Raw genomic sequence first — 19,944 nt, 5'->3', positions numbered from 1 at the left:
TGTGTGAATAGTGTTACACCAAATTTGGTGTTACACTATTCATCATACCAATTGTATTTTTTTTAATATTTATGTTAATTCTACTATAAATTTGAATTGGATATAAGTACAATTAATCTTCACAAAAATTAAATATGCAAAAATATAAATTGGTGGACAAATAATATAATATACTTTAGAATTATCGAAAATAATAAACATTCAACAAACTAGTAATTGACATACATCAAAATTGAAATGTAAAATACATAATAATTTTAAAGAGTGCAACAAAACATAATAATTTACAAAAATTACAACAACAACTTAATAATCTGATAAATAATTTTATATTAAACGACTATAATTTGAAACAATATGAAAATTATATATAGTGAATGTTTTAGAAAGAATTTTGTTTTATGAAACAAGAAAATATAAATGAAATATGAAATAATAAATGAAATAAGAAATAATAATATAATAATAAAGAGAGGGAAAAAAAATTCTTTTTTGGTGTAGTGGGTTTGAGTTGATTTCCACTAACCAAATTTGGTGTAAAATTTGATGTTTGGATTGGAAATACCCTCACACACCAAATTTGGTATCAAATTTGAAGTGGGTTGGAGTAACTTTGTACCGAATTTTATACCAAATATAATATTTGGTGTAAAATTTGGAGTGGATTGGAGATGGCCTGAATACATAAAAAGTTTATGCTTTTTTGTCATAGTTCTTATACAAAAGTTGCAGGACTTATTGTTGCCCTTTTTTCTAAAAAACCAACTGTGACTTGACTTAAACATGTTTCCAACAAACTTTGTTGTAATTGTAGAATAGCTGGTGAGTGTGTATATATTTTTATATGAAGAAAAAGCTCAGGAATATCATATGCCAATTCCTTTTTTTCTCTTTCAGTTTTGCCTCTCTTTTCTTTAAAAATATCATAGATCAATTTACTCTTTCTTTTTTTTTTTTCAATTTTTCTAGCATTTGGCCAAAAACAGAAAAAAATATTTTCTAGCAGTTAACTAACTTCAATATCTTTCTTTGTATTTTTTTTTTATGTTGGATGAAGTTAGAGACATACATTCAATGGACAAATTTATATATGAAACTTATACAGCCAATCTATATACTAATATTTAGATGATATTTATGTCACCTTTAACTCTGTCTTCTTTTGACCAAGTTATGAGATAAAAAGTACTGAGTTTTCCTGAAAGAAAGATTATGGTAACTATGGTAAGAAAACAATTAGATAAATCATAATTTATTCTATCTATAAGACCATTGTCACGATCCAACCCACTGGGCCGTGCAGACACCAAATCTAACTCTTAAGTAGGAGAATTCTCAGTAGAAATATTATGCGAAAGTTAAACAAAATACAAATAATAGGCTAAAAGGATTATGGAGCCATTATATATTAAATTAAAACTCCAAAATTGATTACAAGAGACGCTCTAATACCTTCCAAGAATACTAGTCTAAACAGGTACAAGAACTTCTAAAGGCACATTATATAAATAGAATAATGACACAGCTCCCACCATAAGGAAGGAAGAGAAGAAGCTGTTGGAGAATCATCTTCGTCTTCACCTATGAAACATCACTGACCATGCAACCAGACTATGCCAGGTGACATAGAAAGAGTAGTATCAGTACAAATAATACCTACTGGTAGACATCAGTATCAATCCAATGCCCACCGCATAATATAAAGAAATTAACATGAAGAAAACATGCAATTAAGGAAGATACACCCGCCAAACCTTATGCACAATTCTCACCCTTTCCATTAACCTCCTAATGTTCTTCAAGCCTAACACTTATCCTTTCTAGTTTGTCCGCTACCAACTCTAATGTAGATCAAGACCTAAGCCCTTTTATCACATAGAGGAGTTTTCGGACTACGGGCTACCACTCGCTTTGTCTAACCAGTCTACTTTCCTTAAGCTTTCACACAAACATCTGGCCCTAGAATAATTAGCATCTCACTTGCAAGACGACAACATTTAGGTGGGTTAAGGCTCATCTCTTAGCTGTACTGGTTCACCATGGTGGGACCTAACATGCTATAGCGGCCTAGCCATAGTGTGATTCCTCCCATTAGGGCGGCCTGTTCAGAGGTACAACCTCCGAATTCTCTCCTAATCCCACCAGTCTACTTTCCTTAAGCTTTCACACAAACATCTGGCCCTAGAATAATTAGCATCTCACTTGCAAGACGACAACATTTAGGTGGGTTAAGGCTCATCTCTTAACTGTACTGGTTCACCATGGCGGGACCTAACATGCTATGGCGGCCTAGCCATAGTGTGATTCCTCCCGTTAGGACGGCCTATTTAGAGGTACAACCTCCGAATTCTCTCCCAATCCCCCCTTTAACACATGTAGCCACATTACACCATCAATAACTGACTCTAAGTCACTAATCTCACTAAACAACACAACAAATGCCCTCCACTTGCTTACCCACGACCTCATACCCATGGTGTGGATGAGATTAAGAAAACACAATATAACAATACAGATTACACCACTAAAGTATGAAACTTGGTAACACTTGGACCTTTGGTCCTCTCATATTAATTATCACTTGGAATGGACATGCTCAATTATGATTGTGTCAGTTCCTCTATCATCACACATATAATCAGGATATACAATCAATTAAAATTATAACATCATTTGGACTTCCAATCCTTAACTTGAATCAGTTTACATAATAGGAATGATTAATCACAGTTATAACAATCAATTAGTTCTCTCAGGGAACCATAACACATCTTAAGGCCTTTTACTAATGCTTGTAATTCTGCCATAAATCTTAACACCTGATTAATGATTCTTCCATTCTCTTAGTCAACCCCGCTCATAAGATCCAAGTCATCTGCAAAGAAAGTGGGATAATTTAGGTCCCTTCTTTGAAATTTTAATAGGCTGCTAATTCTTATTCCTTACTTCACTCTCGATTTCTTGAGATAACATTTTCATAAACAGGATAAAAATATATGGGGAATATTGGATCTTCTTGTCTAATACCTTTTATTGATTCGAAGTAGTCTGTACGGTCCCTATTCAGTAAGATAGCAACTCTACTTGACGTAATACAAGACACAATTAGGTTGATAAGGCTTGTAGGTATCTTGAAGTAGAATAGGGTTTCACTAATGAAGAACCACTCTAACGTGTCAAAAGCTTTATCCAGATCTACTTTAATGATTATGTTTGGCTTCTTGCCCTTCATTTTTTAGAAATGGGAGATGACCTCTTGGACTATTATCCCATTGTCAGTGCCTTGTCTTTTTTGTTGGAAACTTTATTGGTAAGGTCCAATTAGATTGTACATTATCATCTTTAAATGATTTTCGATAATTTTCTTAATGGTTTTATAAGTGGTGTTACATATACTAATGGGCTTAAAGTTTCGTAGTGTGTTAGCTCCTTTAGTTTTGGGAATCAAGCATACAAGTGTTATATTAATGTCTTCAGGAATATGTTCATCCTTGAAGGCTTGCCCACATAAGGCTATTATTGAATCCCCCACTATGCCCCAATATATTTGGTAAAATAAAGGGTGTAAGCCATGGGCACCCTGGTGCCTCATAAGGTTGAAAGGAGTACATCGCCATTTTAATTTCTTCTTTTGTTGGAGTGTTCCCCAGTTCTAGTGTTAGTGATGAGCCTTTGCCATTTGTGGTTAAGCCACTTCTTGTAACATTCCTCAAAATATTCACAAGTGCCTTAAGAATACCTTGGGAATAGGCCGCTCACGTAATGCATTATCCTTAATCTTTTTGACAAATCTGAGTCTGGAATATTGGTCAGGGGGTCAAAACCTATGGGAGAATGGTCTTGGTGGATTTTTAGGACCCGTATATCAAAATATAGATTTTTCAAAGAAACTACACAAAACAGTAAAGTGCGTGACAAGTCCGCGCCACGGATTTTCTCCAGTTTAGTACAATTTTCCCTGAGTCAAAATCTGTCCAAAATCTCATTTGCTCAAAATTTGCCTATCAAGAAACACCTCCGCGTCGCGGACCTGGACAATGGTTTTTTTCCGAATTTAGTTTTTAAGTAAGGACACGTTAGACTTTTTCCTAATTGTTAGTTAATGAACCTAGATGTTTTTAGGACATAATTCAGCTCTATAAATTAACCTAAACCTCTAATTCTATTCATCCTTCTGTAATTACCTACTCAAATATTTCTCTCTCTACGAAAGACTCTCAAGGACTCCATTGAAGTCTTCACATAAATTCACTTAAACTCTCCATCAAAACTCTCATGTTCTTCCAAATTATGTGATTTTCTCACTTAAGGTATGTGAGTATTGATTCATGGATTTTTTTTTATCCATTAAGCCCAATCAATTTCTCAAGTTTTCTATCAAATTAAAATATGATATTTTATGGGTATTATGATCTCTAGTCCAATTGCATGAATTATGATTCAAATTATGTTTATTAGTCTATTTTGATATAAATTGGTGGTTATTTCATTGAATTAAAGAGTTTTTTCATGAATTCTCCTATATTGATCTCTAGGGTTCATGATGTAAATTATGGGTATTTTTAATTATACTTCCTAATGATATCATCTTTATGAATTATGTATGGGATGATAGAAAGTATATGATCATGCATGTTTCCAAGTAAATTTCATGATTTTTAAGTCAATTGATTATGTATTTGAGTTTTACTCTAATTCAAGGTATGAATTTCATGCAAGTTATGAAGTAAGGTGACTTAGGGCCCTATATGGTAACATAGGACCTAACTATATGAATCATGCAAATATGATTGTAATGATGAAAGGAAAATTCTCACATTACAAGTATGTTATGAAAATGAGCTACTCTATGATTTCAAACCTATGATCATGACTATGATATATGTAATTATGATTTCTATGCTATGTGTGTATTCCGTGGGATTTAACTTAGCACCAAAGCCCTAGTAGCAACCTCATGTCTCTTAAACTATGTGCCACCGTAGGTTTCCTTCATGTCCTAGCTATTGAATCCACATATAGTGTATGTATGACCCGATTAGCGGGGTAGAGTCTACCTTGGCAAGTAGATTCCTCTTTTTTTTCGTTGTATGGGGAGACAATGGAATTCCATGTTATAGCTTGCATGGTCTTATTGTCGGTTATAGTTTCCATCCCACATATGTATGACTTTATATGTATTTTCATGATCTCAATTATACTTTTCTAATGCTTTGGTCACTATAATTTTCTCATGACTTTACTTATCTCATCTTATCATGTATTTTACTTGACCATTGCATCTCATGATTTACGTTGCACGTCACGCCCTCATACTTAGTACATTCCAACGTACTAATGCATACTTTTTGCCTATATTATCTCATAATGTGTGGGTTGAGATTCAAGATCATATTCATCCACGTGACTAGTTAAGCTTTTCTATCCGGTGGTGTTTGTGATGAGTCTTTATTTATCGGGGACTAATCATTGATCTGGTTATTATTTTCGAAGACTTTTGTTATGTTTCATATTGAGGGTGAGCTAGGAATATGTCTTAGCCCCCGCCCATGCTCATGAGTAGAGGCATCTAGTTGGACAAATATTTCGAGTCTAGGTTGTTATGTAAAATTTTTCATTTTCTACTCATGGTTTAGACTCTCTTATGATGTTTCCTCTTTTATTTTACCTTATGTATGCTTATGATATGTACAAGAGGCTTGGTTGGGCCCCTTCAAGGTTTCGATTGCCGTGTTACGACTAGGCCCTAGGTTGGGTCATGAAAAACTTGGTATCAGAGCACAAGGTTCAAGTATCCTAGGGAGTCCAACATACCGCGCCAAGTAGAGCTTATCCATGATTGTGAAGCACGCCACATCTATGAATAGGAGGCTATGAGATATTTTAGGGATTCTCACTTCTTTCATAATCTATGTCGTGCTATAGAGTTTACCGTAAGACTTCTTTTCCTTAACGGTCTTTTTTTGGAATTTTCAGAAAAATGGCTCCAAGAAGACCACCATTAGCAAAGAAAAATAATGCTAATAAAGCCCAAGCTCCCTCGGCTCCTCAAGACAATGGTTCTCTACCAGACCAAGTGACTAATGCAGAGTTCTGAACCACCATTACTATGCTAGCCCAAGTGGTGACCAATCAAAAAATTGCGGCTCCTTCTAATGTTTCTACTATGGCCTTAAGGGTGAGGAACTTTGCATGAATGAATCCTCCGGAGTTTCATGGCTCAAAAGTTGATGAGGATCCTCAAGAGTTCATTGATGAGGTCTACAAGATAGTGAGTTTATGGGGTGACTTTGGAAGAAAAAGCGGAGTTGGTGGCTTACCAACCTAAGGGTGTTGCCCAAGTTTGATACACTCAATGGAAGTTGGAGAGGGTGGATGAAGGTCATTGAATGGGAAGCTTTCAAAATTTCTTTCCTTGATCACTTTTTACCTCTTGAGTTAGGGGAGGCTAAGGTGTTGGAGTTCATAAATCTTCGACAAAGCAATATAGGGATGAGGGACTATGCCCTCAAGTTTACTAAGCTATCCAAGTATGCTCCTTCATTGGCTGCCGACCCAGGTGCCCGAATGAGTCAATTCATAGCGAGTTCGACTTGGTTGCTAAGGAATGTTGTACCACTATGCTTGTTAAGGAGATGGACATATCTCGATTCATGACTTTTGCTGAATAAATTAAAGGAGAAAATCTCAAGGAGATGAGGATGAGGGATTCTAAGAGGGTCTGATATGAAGGTGGGTTCTCCATTGCTAGGACCAGTGGTAGTAGTGGACGCTCTCAACAAGGACAAAACTCAGGAAAGAAGTTTTCTAAGACCTCAAAATAAGTCATTTTGACAACTCGTCATTCCTTCTAAGACCCCAATTTTAATGAAGGATAATATTTTAAGTTTGGTTCAATGAGCCTAGACACAATTATGGATACATTCAACCCTATATTTACCTAATTCTTTCAAAATTCACTCATTCTAAAATCACTCTCCTAATCCTCTAAGGCAAGAACAAGTCTCCCAAGATTTCCTCTTCAAGCTACAAGCTAGGGTTCTAGATTTATTCAAGGTTTCTTCTTCAATTCTTAGTGAATTCACTTAAGGTATGTAGGGATTGATTCATGTGTTTCTTTTACCTATGGAGTCCCAAAGTTTCTTTCAATTTTAATTGAATTATGAACCCTAGTTTTGATGAATTATATTGGGCCGGTTTAAATTTATTTTAAATTGATATCAATGATTATTCTAAGCATGTGTACACATGAATTTGATGATTTTGAGTTGAATTATGAATGCCCATGCATAAAGCTATTTCCAAGTTATGATTATGAAGTTAAAGATGATTTTCATCAATAGATTATGAGTTCAATAATTTTCAAGTAAAGTTTTCATGATTTAAAGTTGAGATTATGATTCTATTAGTGAAGTTATGATGATCAAACAAAGGTATTATGGTGTGATAAGTCCAATTCTCACACAATCATGTTAAAGATAGTGATAAGTACAATTTTCACTGATGTTATGGATTCTTACGAATCACTAAAGTTAATGAGCTATTCCTATTATATTTTATAAAGATGGATTGATAGGTAGTTATTATCTTTCCTTATTATGTAATGATCATGTTTTATGAGTTTTCATTGGGATATTGACTAAGCACTGAGAGGACTTCTAGGTTGGGTTCATTCCGATAACGTAGTTAGTTACCCAAAGGAATCCTACTAGCAACCCAAAGTCCCAAATTATGTTGCCCACGTAGGATTGCCTTTATGGCCTAACTAGTGGATCCACATATAGCACAATTGAGTTGAGTTAAGATGAGTACCATGACGGAGTATACCCTAGCAAGGTAGCCCCCCTTCTCGATGAGGGTCCTATTGGATTTTATTTAATAGCTCACATGGTCTTAGATGTCGGTTAAATGTGTTGAGTTGAGATGAGTACCATAACGGAGTATACCCTGGCAAGGTAGCCCCCCTTCTCGATGAGGGTCCCATCGGATTTCATGTAATAGCTCGCATGGTCTTAGATGTCGGTTAAATATCTTATCTCACACAAGTTAAATGTCAAGTTATGAGTTTTATGTTATGCATTGACCATGAGTTTCATATATTTTCAAATGCTTTTAAGCCTTGTTCATGTTCATTATGATTGGTCATGCATCTTATGGTATATTGTTGGTGTTCCTTTACTTGTTCATACATGTCTCACATACTTAGTACCTTCTATGTACTAACACATATTTTACCTACATTGTATCATAATGTATGGGTGGACGACACTCACGACCATCCTCTTTATGAGTAGAGTCGCTTTGGATTTTCAAGCAGTTGGTGAGTCTTTATTCTATATAGGACATGAATTTTATTCTTGTTATTTACTTGACTTTCTTCTTATTGTTTGGGTGAGCTAAGAGCTTGTCCTAAGTCCCCATCAAAGACTAGACTAGAGGCATGTTTAGATGGCATTATGATGTAGTCCATTCGGACCTTAGTTGATTGATTCTATTCCTTAGTCCCATCCCCTTGATTTGATTATTTCTGCTTATTTTAATATGCTTCTTTACCTTATGTATGCGATGTATGCTAAGATGGATTGGTTAGAGTCTCTTGCATCCCAATCGCTGTGTCGTGGCTAGGACCTATTTTGGGTCGTGACAAATTATGAACATATAAATGGACTATTAAGTTCATCAACACTATCATCATGCTCATATCTCAATCACAATCATGCATTCACAAATTCAAAACTGTAGACTCAATCCTTAAACATATACATGCAATATCCATCAATATTCTTTTAGGGTTTATTGAAACAACTAGTTCAAAACATTTTATTCAAGAAACTAATTCGTAGAAAAACATGAATTTATCAACAATCAGTAAAACATGTTAACTTTAATAAAGAAATTCTCAATGGAACACAATTCATTCAGAACCAATCTATCATAATCATGGACACATAAAGGAACAAAGTACATGTTTTAGTTAAGACTTACATACATGTTATTGAAGAACAATCGAGAATTGAAAGATGGGAGTGAAGCTTGAACCCTAGCCTCTTTCTCTTAAATAATCTAAGTGCTGATGAGAGTATTATGTGTTCAGGATACTGATTAGGGACTCAAAATAGTCCCAAAACGTCAGGGTTTTAGTTTGCAAAGAGAGTAAAAAGACCAGTCTACCCTTCACTAAAAATTAAAACTGGTCACTTATGGGTCATAATTATGTCTCGTAGGAACTTTGACGGATCGTCAAGTCCATTAGTAGAGCTGGTCTAGAAAAGCTTGTGGTCTACGACTCAGGTCTATGAGTCATAAACCACTCATCCTACATGTCTTTGAAAATTTGAGAAAATTGAGTCTCTGAACTTTTTCTATGAGTCATTCTTACGACTCATAGATTCTTTGACTAGTCGTCGACTCGACTTGTAGAAGGGATATTCAAGTTTTGGATTTGGCTAAGTGTTAGGGGTTTCTACGAGTCTTCTCTATGACTCGTACAAACCCTTATGATTCGTAAGGTCAGTCGTGGGGTGGATTCTCTAAATTCAAAATTTTAACCAAATGTTGGGAAGGTCTATGAGTCATCTTTACGACTCATAGAACTCTCTACAAATCATAGAGGGCACTCATGTTCTACTAGGTCAGTCCATTTCATCAATTCTTCTCATGATTTCTCAGATTTCATCTAGGCTAGAATAACACTGGGTTGTTATGTTTGGGTTATCACATCCCCACTCAATCATGTAGTTGTGGGATCAATGTGCATAGTTGATTAGAGGATCAAAAGAATATGATCATATTATTTACACCATAAATGAACAACTAGATGAATAAATTAATTCAATAAAATATGATACTTAACATGATTGCTTAGAAGAGTTGTAATGGTGGAGTGTCTCTTAAAAGTGATGACAACCAATTTTTACTTTCTTTCTGTCCATAAATTAATGTAGATATAATTAACAACCACAATCTCTCATTGGTTAGTTAAGCAGTTCTTTAAATTTGTGGTATTAGAATGAACTAAAGTCTTGCCAAATCACAAGTTTTTTAGATTCAATTATCTGGATCTTTAAGTCACTGTATTACTTGCACGACTGCGTATACCTGTATGTATGTTTGTGTAATACTCCAAAATATTCTAACTTAGATCAGTCCTGAAAGCTATAGAAATGACTTCCTACAGATGCCACCTATAATATATAGAAGCTTCCATGGACCGTACTTGGGCTTGTGGATTCAAACCTCACAAGCTTTCTTTAGGGGTTGAGGTCTACGGACCATAGAAGGTTCTATGGACCATAAACATAACTAATAGACCAAGTCCTAAGACTTGGAAAACCCAAGTGTGCAGGATAAAGGGCTTTTATGATCTGTAGAAAGGTCTACGGACCGTACAAGGCCCTATAGACCCAAAGTCTTGAAACCCCACCATCAGATATTTTCTACAAGAAATCAAGACACTCGTAGAAGAGTCTACGACCCATAGTAGGGTATGTAGACCTAAGCCTCATAAACCACCAATTTCTAGTAATCTTCCACAAAAGGACTTCTATGGCCCATAGAAGCTTCTACAGACCGTAGATGACCCGTTGTAGTTTACTTTAACACCTTTTAATGAAGGGTATTTGAGTCTTTTTCCACCCTTTCCCAGGCCATACCTCAAAATTTTGGGACCTTATTAAGTTCTTAACAGTACCATTTGACCTTTCCCTCGTAATAATCACTCTCAAGACTTAGAGCAAGGTTCTAATAGGAGAAGAAGCTAGGGTTTCAAGAGAATTTATCAAGTTCTGCAAGTTTCTTTAAGAACGTTGTTTTTTCAAGTATGTAAGTATACTCATAGTGTTGTACTAAATTTGACCTCACACCCTACATCTAAATTCTGTTAGTAAGAGTTTAATTTAGGGCTTAACCTTATTTTTATTGAATTTTTGAATGAGCCAGGCTTCTTTTCATTGGGTTTTATGCATATTTATTGGGATTATGTTTAATTATATAATTCCGATCCTTGAATTGTAGTTCATGCTTATTTCTATATGAACCCTGATTGAGTTTTTACATTGCTTCATATTATGCATAGTTTTAGTTAAAGAAAGAGTATTTCAAATACATGAGTAAAAGAAGAATTTTGAGGGAACTCGAGTGTCCCAAGTTCATTATTTGAATCATGAAGCTTTGCATTACTAATTATTTTGCATGATTTTCAGAGTTTGAGTAAGTGAAAAGCATTATGCATTACTTTTATTTTGAAAATAAGTTTGAGGAACATGAATAATTCTAAATGAACTCCTTTACTAGTATTGAGAGACGTATGTTTATTTTTAAAGAAAGCATAAAGAATTTGAGAAGGAGTTTGAGCTAGACAAAGCAAACTTCAACGAGACTTAAGAGAAATATTTTAATTATTTTACTCAAAGTTATTATATGAGAATTAATGCATGTTTTGGGAGAATTATTGCATCAATTTAGGTAACAGTTAAGATAGGTCAAACTCCATAACCTGCATCGCCAACGTAGATAGGATGGTGTCGTTAGTTCGAGCGACTCCTCAAGTCCCTAAAGAAGACTCGTTATTTAGATGGATCCATAAGTTGAGTAGTTGTCCTATACTCTAGAAAGTTATAGGATGGATCTGTCAAAGTGGGTAAAATATTGTATCAGCATGAAGCTTATAGTGATGGTTTTTGGTTAGAGAAACTCCCCATGAAGTAAATTATTTAATTTTAGATTTTATTTATTTATTGCATTATCTCAGTTATGAAGTTTTACATGTTTTACTTTATATTCATGCTTTACATTTCAATCAAGTTATTATCAGTGTTTTCATTTAGTTTAGTTGTTGTTTTATTCAGCCACTTTACATATCATACATTTCATGTACGGATGTCTTTCAACACTACATCATTTTATGATGAAGATATAAGTGTGTGATATTAGCAACAAGTGCTTCATTGAGATCACATCTTATCAGCTTTTGGTGAGACCTCCTTACTTTCAGAGGAGTCTTTCACAGTTATTTCTTTCAGTATTAGTAGTTCTTTTGAGGTAGCCGTGGACCTATCTCAGCAGCTATTCATAGTAATTAGAGACATCATAGATAAAGTTGAGTAGTCCAGTCTTTTAGATGGTGTGTTAGATATTATTTTCATTATGTTCAAAGATTATTACATACATATGCATGAGTTTACATTTAAGTGTTTTAATTTCCCATCTTTAAAAGCTTTTGTTAATGAGTTAGTCTTCTGCTAAAGTATTCAACTAGGCCAAGGGTTCGCTTGGGACCAACAATGGTTTTTGAGTGCCGATCACACCTAGGGTGTAGACTCAGGGTGTGACAGTTTGAAATGAATAAGTTTTTGGCATCGTTGCAGGGGACTTAGAAGTTAGTAATTTTTTAGTTTCCCTTTTCCTTTCTCATTGTTTAAGTATTAATAACTAGATCTTTAGTTTTTGTTTCTATAGGTACAATCTCTAGATGCAAACACATTGGCATGTAATGAAGAAGTAGTCAACTCACATCTTGAGCCAAAAATACTACTTCACCAGAGAAAGAAAAAAGCTACTTTTCAACAGTTTTATTCGCTGTAGATTCAACAAGTGCAACAATAGGGGACTATTCCTACAAATATGGAAGAACCTCCTTTGGCAGTACGTGATGTGGAAGTCTCACTCATAGGTAATGCACTTCTAGCATTCGTAGACCGCGGACAAGAGGTAGATTTGAGATAAAATAGAATATGGTTCAACTATTTCACACCAACAGATAGTTCAAATGTCTCCAACATAAGGATGTGAATCAACTTATTCAGAATTATTTTGAAAACCAGTGGAACATATATACTTGTAATTGTCTCAGCCGATTACAAAAGATTTACTATCATGACGCGAGATACCCCAAGTCATCAAACGGTGCTTAGATTCATAAATGACTCCAAGATAACCCTTGATATTGGCATAGTCATGAGAAACTAAATATAAATATGTAAAAGAACTAAAATGACTAAGCGGAAGCATAATTATGAAATAGTAGTTCAATATATTTCTGAATAAAGTTTTGTATACAACAACTGTAATCTGAAAAGAATAGACTGAATACAACTCTAACTGACTATCTATGAAACCTCTAATAATATTGATTATAGTTAGCAGGGACATAACCCTGCTCCCCTTAATCAATACATGCGAATATAAATAACATACTAAAACTACAAACTGACTTGAATGTTTCAAAAAATGAGAACTCATCCCATGTTGGCCAGAAGATGTGATCTGATTAACTAGGATCCTGATAGTAAGAACCTAAATCTACATCACATGAAAAATATAGGCAAGAGAAGTATGAGATTAGTACTTTGAATGTACTAAGTATGTGAGATATGCATGATAATATTTAAAGCTGGACATGATGAATCTGAGATGCTAAGTTGAATATAGAACTAAAATATATGGACTGATGCAATGACCTAGTAACTTGAAAACCGTGAATTAAAACATAAAGTCATGAGATAAGGTCGATGCATCATAAAACACCATTTAAAAGCTTGGAAGAAAATATAGTCATTTTATGGGATACTAACTTTAACCGATATGTAAGACTATGTGGGACATAACATGGAATCTAATATAACACCCTTACTGAGAAGAGAGAGGCTACTTGCCAAGTAGAATCCGTAGCATAAACATAAGTATGAGCTACATGTGGATCCACTATCTAAGCCATAAAGGAACCTATGAGGGCACATGGTTTGGAACTATGTTACTACTAGGGCTCCCTCGTGGATTCCCACCATAAAATTTGCTCGGTGTAAAGTTAATCCCAATAAAATACATAAAATATTGTCATTAGGAAATATTAATCAACCAATCCAACATCACGAAAATACGTCATATGAATAGCTCCTTGAAAACCATGATCATAACTTGAACTTGTGGATACTTACCTTTCTAAGTATCCAAATCATCATATCTTGCATATTGTGAGAAAAACCTTTCATAATTCATGGTTTTATACTTTGAAACATACTTGAATCATAATACATAATTTTCATAAATCATACATAAGAATTCATAAGCTTCAAGATCATAAATCCATTCGTCATACTTGAAATTAATAGCATAATGCATGGTTCCTTATAAAATAAATTGAAAATATGCAATTGAATTGAAATCATGTATGAATAGACCATTGAAGTTCAATAAAATCATAATTGAAGTAATCTAATGAAAATTGATCAAAATTAGAATTTAGGAGAAATTCATGAAAGAGATAATTGAGAAATCTTTGAGACTCCATGAATGGAAGAATATCCATATGAATTTCCATATACCTGAACTTAGAAAGCTTGAATTAACCCATTTTAATGGAAGCTTGGAGATTTTTCCCTAACACTTGCCTTGGAGGAAATTTGAGAGAAACTTGAGAGGTATGATTTTGTGATTGGAAGAATGAGGGTTTAGGAGCATTATAAATTAGTTATAGGCTAGAAATTAATATCCAAAAACTTTTAAGTACATAATTAAAATAATGGAAAAAAGACCAAAACACCCCTAAAAATAATTGAATGAAATGCAGTGGACGACCTTCCTATATGGTCCGTGAAATGCACTACGGACTGTAGAGTGGTCCATAAAAATGTGGGTCAAGTTTGGGTAAAAGGAAAATATTGATAGATGGGGTTACGGACTGTAAAACACACGATGGGCGATGAATGTACTCATGAAAACACCCCAATCCAACCACTGAATCACTCCTTTATATGATAGGGTCCATGGGTCATGGTCACTTTTTCGGGTCATAGAAGCCTTTGTGAAGTCGACTCGTTCCAAGTTCCTTGAGTTCCACGGATCACCTTATGGTCCATGAACAATTCTACAGGTCGTAGACCCTTTCTTAGACTCCGCCAAATTTTCCCTTATGCATGATCACTTCCACGGGGCAATTTCACGGGCCGTGGTTTCTTTCATGGTCCATAAAAGGATTCATATAAGCCATGCCTAAATATCACCCTTTCCAGGACACCTCCATGACCCCTTTCCAATGGCCGTGGTGCCTTGTACGACCCTTGAAGTTCCTCGTGAAAAGGGAAGAAGCTGCATTTTTCTGAATTTTCCATTCCAACTCTATTTTTTGACTTTCCAACTTCCGAGATCTTACAACTTCATGATGGTATCCATGGACCGTGAAACCTTACATGTTCAGTGATGTCTTTCATAGAAACAAAAGTTTCAGCTCTCAACAACTCTTCTGCATTTTTCAACTTTATCTTAGTTAGGTACTTTTGGGGTATTACAGTTTAGTTGCAAAGGATGCCCGACTACTGAGGCGGAGATAGAGCATATCCGCAATGACTATCCACTCATTTCCATTGCTAAAAAACTATGTTGCATTTGCCTGAATTTTGAGGAACCCCTAGATGATGATGTCCATATGCAGGGAAACTCTAATTAGGAGTCCAATAATGAGGAAGACTATGACATGGAGTATGAGTAGACAAGGAGTGATTTCTTCTTTTATCTCACTTTTGTTTTGCCTTGATTTGAGCAATAAACATAGTGCAATGATATAAGTGTGGGCTCGGGGAAAATATTGCATGTTTTTCTTTGTAAAGAATTTTTTACATGTCATAATGTTTACTCATCTCTCATTTCCCTGTATAGTTTTCATTATTGAGTTGTACTATTTCTTCTAATATTATGAGGATGTTTGCTTTTCGTTATATTTTTTCTAAAGTTGTGATGATCAGATTCTTATGATTAGATATTTTTCGCTAAATTGTGATATTTGTAAAATTGCCAAGCTGTTAGTTATGTTGTTGTATTATTCTTTTTTTTATTTGTTTTTTATTTTGTGTTCCTTAACTTTTGTTTTCATTACTTTTCTAGAGGATAGCTCCGTTGAACAGACTAGTATCTTATTTTTAGATTTTTAGGATTATCTTAGTTTTTTTCTTTAAGTCTTAAAAACTTTAGATTAATGAAGTCCATCCCTAGTAATAAGGTGCATCAATAAAAAGATTTTGCAAGATATCATGAGAGTTTACTTTTTCAGAAAAGCAGAAAAAGATAAAAATACTTAAATGTAGTATCATATACTATCTAGAATAAGACTCTAAAAAAATAGGACTTAATAATGTATAACATTGAATGTATTAGGTGTGAAGGCTAGAGATTTCAGCAAAAAAATTCAAAATTATTAATGTGCCATGTGTGTTGAGTGTTTGTGTATTCAAAAGTCCTCAAAGCATTTTGAGTTGAAAGACTTAGAGATAGAAAAGGAGATAAGAAAGAAACAAGTGAATAACTTAGAGGAGTAAGATTATGTGGTACAGAAGTAATGGAAAATAATACCCAAGTTATAAAAATATATTAGCTTGGTATAAACAAAAGATAAGCGAAGAAATAATTTTTTTCCTATAAGAATTGACTATAAAATTTTGAGAAGTATGAGAAAAAGAAAAAAAATATAAATAGTGAAAAGCATCTTTGTAACTTTTAAGTACTAAAGAAAGGGGTTTGTTTTAAGGGAAGTAAAAAAATAAAAAAGAATCATGGAAAGGTCAAAGTTGGTTAAAGTAAAAAGAAGAACTCTATTGATCTTTCTAGTGTCTTAAAGTGCATAGGGAAGAGTAATCACTATTTGCAATAAGTTTTAATATTGTAAGACCCTAAAAGTTGGAGAGTCGAAAAATAGAGTTTAAGAGAAGATCTCAGAAAAGTTGCACCTTTTGACCTTACGAGGCCTTTCACGAGTTGTACAAGACACCATGAACCATAGAAAGGGTTCATGGAAGTCGTCAGGGAATTTCTCTAAGGGAAGGGGGTCATACGGACCCTTCAATAGACCGTGAATGTAGCCACGACCCATGAAGGTGCCTCGTGGAATGACCAGGAAAAAAGGGGAAATCAGGAGGTGAAATACCTCAGAAGTTGAAAAGTCATAAAACGGAGAACAAAAAGTGAAAAACCAGAAAAAATACAAATTTTGGTACCAGGTGATGACCATGACAACCATTATGGGCCCTGGTCCGCACCATACCTCATGGTGAGCCTCCGTGGTGGTGGTTCTGCAACTCAGTCGTGCATGTAAGAGACCACAACAAGGGACTATAGGCCGTGGTGAGCACCACTGATCGTAGTGACCTCTGTGGTGTTTTCTCCGTGGTAAGCACTCCCTTAAGGTCCTCAGAAAATTTTCAAAGGCCAGGACCACGCCTCACCACCACAGGCCGTATAGACTTTCACGAATCTTGGTGGATCCCGTGGTGAGTACCCCTGCAGATCCTCCTATAGGTTCTGTACCATGCTCATTATTCATAGATCGTGATGACCTTCAAGGACTGTCTTGGTCTCTGTGAAGGAGGTCCTGAAACTATCTCTACAAGTCCTAAAAATATTTGTCCAAGAAAACAACAACGAAAGACCACCACGGACCGTGGTTCCCTTCACAAACCGTGGTGGGTATCGTGGCATTAAGACTCCCAAATTCTCTTTTCAAATATGTTAATCCAACTTTACGGAAGGGACCATAGGCCATAGTGTCCTTCACGGTTCATGGTGATTGCCCGTTATGGGTTCCGAATCCAGTTTTTATGAGGATCATCCTAGTCTTTTTCTATATTTTATTAATGAATGTGGATGATATTTGGAACTAAGGTCATACCTATTAATTACTCGAAAGCATTCTAACACTCTCATTCTTTCCATAACTCTCAAAACCCAAAGTCTTCTATCCCAAGTTTCTCTCAAGGCTTTCTTCTCTCTCAAGTAAATTCAAAAAGGGTTCTTCAAGGTCAAACTTTCAATTTCTACAATCAAGGGCTAATCAAGGTTAATGAATGTGGGACTTCATCCATGAGTACCTTTCACCTATGAAGTCCGAAAGATTTTTACAAAATTCTCTCATGAATTCTTCAATTAAAAGCCCTAATTTCATGATTTGCATTGGGTCTTCTTAATTATGATATATATCAATGCTATTAGCTTAATTATGTATAATTCACATCATATTCTATGATTTCAAGCTGAATTCCAATGACCCATTATGCTAGTTTTAAGTATGATTTATGAGGTATGATCATGATTTTCAAGTTATATTTTATGAAAGTTTTATGCTGTTAATTAAAGATGCTTTATGCAAATAAGTTTATGAATTATGATTCTATGATGTTTCAAGTAAAGTTAAAGATAGGGAAAGTTAAGTCCCTAAGATGTTTAAGATCAAAGATATGTAATGATGGAAGGTCTACACCCACATTGCATGAGTTATATGAAAGATGAGCTAATCCTATGTTTTATTTGATGATGTTAGATGATCTATTCTTATTATGTTTTATAAAGATGGATTGATAGATAGTTACTATCTTTCTCTATGTTGTCTATGATCATATTTTATGAGTTCCATTAGGATATTGACTAAGCACCGAGAGTCTTGCATCCCGTGATTCATATTTCTTATGTCCTATGTTCATAATATCACTTGCTTAGGTCATTCAATGTACTAACACATAATATTTACCTACATTTTATCATAATGTAGGGGCTGGTGATCACGTACATTCTCCTCCAGCTTGTGGCTAGAGTCTACTATTAGCTTCTAATTGGCGAGTCCTCACATTTTGAGGGCATGACATTTATTTATCATTTGACAATCATAATTTATTACATCTATGTTGTCTATTGGGTGAGCTGGGAGATTGTCTCACATTCCCATCTAGTATTAGAGGCATGTTGGATAGAGAGAGTCTATATTGTCTCTTTTTCCATACTTTTGAGACTTATGTTCTTATTGAGGATTTTGCTTCTGTATCTTGCTTCAGTTTGTATGCCTATTACCTTATGTATGCTCATGAATGTAATTCTAAGAGGGTTGGTTGGAGTCCTCCGGGATTCTAATCGTCATTTTATGACTAGACCCTAGGTCAGATCATGACAAACTTGGTATCAGAGTATAAGGTTCAAGTGTCTTAGGGAGTTTAATATGCCACATCAAGTAGAGTCTTGTTCATCAGTGTGAAGTACGCCACATCTATGAATGGGAGGCTATAAGGAATCTTAGGAAACACTTTACTTCTTTCATGATATTATTATGAGTTTCCTTATCTAATGCTCTGTCTTTGTGATTACCGAATTATGCCTCTACGATGATACCCCTTTCGAAGGAATATTATTGATGAGGAGCAACCATAAATGATCAATTGTCGAATACAGAGTTCCAAGTGACTTTTCAAATGTTAGACCAAGTTGTAACTACTCAAGTGAAGAGAGGGGAGGTAGCTCCTCAAATTGTGACTACTTCGGCTTCGAGGGTAAGTGACTTCACGAGGATAAATCCTCTCGAGTTTCATGGATCCAAGGTTGATGAGGATCCCTAAGACTTTTTGGATGAATTGTACAAGATTGTTAGTATCATAGGAGTATATTCAGAAGAAAAGGCAAAATTAGCGGCCTACCAGCTCAAGGGTGTATCTTAAGTTTGGTATAATTAATGGAGAGCGGAAAGGGTTGAAGAGGGTCCCATAGTTTGGGAGGAGTTCAAAGTTGCCTTTCTTGATCACTTTTTCTCACTTGAGATAAGGGAGGCAAATGTGTTGGAATTTATCAACCTCTAGAAATGGAGCATGAGTGTGAGGGAGTATACCCTCAAATTCAAAAAGTTATCCAAGTGTGCTCAATCCTTGGTAGTCTACTCTCGTATCCGAATGAGCAAGTTTATTTCATGAGTATCAGAATTGGTTACGAAAGAATGCCGAACCATTATGATCATCAAGGAGATGGACATCTCTAGGCTCATGAATTATTCTAAGCAAATTGAAGGAGAAAAACTTAAGGAAGGGAGTGCAAGGGAGACCAAGAGGGCTCGATATGAATGTGGGTTCTCTCACAACAAATTCGGCAGTGGAAATAGTCATTTTTGACAAGGACAAAAGCTTCAAGGCCAAGTTTTTTCAAACA

Source organism: Solanum dulcamara, chromosome 5 (assembly GCF_947179165.1).
Source record: "Solanum dulcamara chromosome 5, daSolDulc1.2, whole genome shotgun sequence".
Classification (NCBI taxonomy): domain Eukaryota; kingdom Viridiplantae; phylum Streptophyta; class Magnoliopsida; order Solanales; family Solanaceae; genus Solanum; species Solanum dulcamara.
The sequence above is the reverse complement of the archived record's forward strand: the minus strand, read 5'-3'. Positions refer to the sequence as shown.